Source organism: Arachis ipaensis, chromosome B09, assembly GCF_000816755.2.
Source record: "Arachis ipaensis cultivar K30076 chromosome B09, Araip1.1, whole genome shotgun sequence".
Lineage (NCBI taxonomy): Eukaryota > Viridiplantae > Streptophyta > Magnoliopsida > Fabales > Fabaceae > Arachis > Arachis ipaensis.
This window is the reverse complement of record NC_029793.2, coordinates 137,388,451-137,389,041: the sequence shown is the minus strand read 5'-3', so window position 1 is coordinate 137,389,041 and position 591 is coordinate 137,388,451.

The following is a 591-nucleotide window of genomic DNA, read 5'->3' as shown; positions in this document are numbered from 1 at the left end:
TACTATACGTTGACTCTTACTCTAACACTCATAATAATTACCTCAATGGTCCAATTAAAACATCTAGCTAGCAACAAAAAGCATTTACTGTGCTGGGTCCGTCTTATTAATATTATTGAGTTTCAATCCTGTTCTAATAATAATTCTTGAAACTCGTGATTATTAATTGCATACAAAATTAAAATAAAAAAATAATCCCATAATGCTCCTTAAAATACCAAACTTTTTTTTCTTTCTGTTTTGTACATAACATCAGGCTTTAGAGGGATATTTTGTGTGTTAAACTTAGGTAGAAAGTAGAAACTCTGATTTCAGTTGACCGAAAACAAAAGAAAGTCTAAGTTCTAAAGCAATAAAAAATTCTGAACAGAAAATAGCCTGACAAAAAATAAGAAAAAATTAAAGCCTACCCCAAAAGGTATAAAAACTAACCACTGAAAATTATTCAAGTTAAAATAATTACCTACTTAATAACTTGTAGTTGTAGATATCGGATTGTAAGTGGACTTTGTAAATAATATAAAGATCCATAGAGTGATTAGGAACATAGTTGTCAAAATTAATGATTATAAACCGATCAGATTATTGATT